The following is an 806-nucleotide window of genomic DNA, read 5'->3' as shown; positions in this document are numbered from 1 at the left end:
AGACTAAACACATGCTTGCTCTCAGGGCATACAACTGAACCTAAAGGGAAGGCTCATCAAATATAAGGTCGTGAGCCATGGTCACTCAATTTTAGAAGTGTCTTCTAAACCCAAGGAAACATGAAGCAGAGTGACCCAAGAGTTTTCTGAGGTGAACTCATCACCTGCCTTAAGAAATGTCATCACCCTGACGTATGCATTCAACTGGTTTGCTTACGACTCGCGATTAATCTTATCTTCTTGGCATCTGCCTATTTGCTATCTATTCTTCATATTTGATCCTTCTATGTTCCATAAGGGATTCGCAGGAAGGAGGGAGATCCACCCGCCTGGGGCACGTTCTAGAGAAAGTAAGTCAAAGATAATGCAATGATAGCGCTCCGACCTGTCCAGGAGGGGCTTGGCAAAGATGGGGACAGAAATGTACAGAGAGACATCAGAAGCTGGGGCACTGTAAGGGGTTCCAAATCAGACAGGGTCGAAGTTCAAGAAAGAGAAGGTGCCTGGTTAGGAAAGCACAGGAGAAGGAATTTGGAGAAGATAAGAGTGAACAGGCATTAAGTGGCATTGGACTAGCAGAAAATATCACAATGCAAAGTCAATGACCCCGTCCCCTGAAGCTATTGCCTGTCTTACCAGAGCCTGAAGGGCCAGCAGCGACGACACGACAGAATCTCAGCGGCCGAAAGGTTAGATGTGTATAAGAGACAGATACTATACTGTTGCACTGTATAAAGAAGCTAGCTTTCTACATTTTACCTCTACTTTTACTAGGAGTTTAAACTTTCTGCATTGTATTTCTAAGC

At 44.7% G+C, this 806-nt stretch overlaps 1 protein-coding gene across 4 annotated transcripts in view; it reads right to left on the bottom strand.

The window, feature by feature from the left end:
- Positions 1–806, bottom strand: part of UBE4A (ubiquitination factor E4A) — a 51,610-nt gene that overhangs the window by 40,634 nt on the left and 10,170 nt on the right. For 2 of the 4 annotated variants that reach the window (XM_011964872.1, XM_011964874.1), the window contains exon 1: positions 637–687. The exons of the other annotated variants lie outside the window; for them this stretch is intronic. The gene's annotated coding sequence lies outside the window, so the exon portion shown is untranslated. Of the gene's footprint in view, positions 1–636; positions 688–806 lie in introns of those variants that run through there. 4 annotated transcript variants of the gene reach the window in all.

Source organism: Mandrillus leucophaeus, unplaced genomic scaffold, assembly GCF_000951045.1.
Source record: "Mandrillus leucophaeus isolate KB7577 unplaced genomic scaffold, Mleu.le_1.0 Scaffold71, whole genome shotgun sequence".
NCBI lineage: Eukaryota > Metazoa > Chordata > Mammalia > Primates > Cercopithecidae > Mandrillus > Mandrillus leucophaeus.
This window is presented reverse-complemented; position numbering and strand designations above follow the sequence as displayed.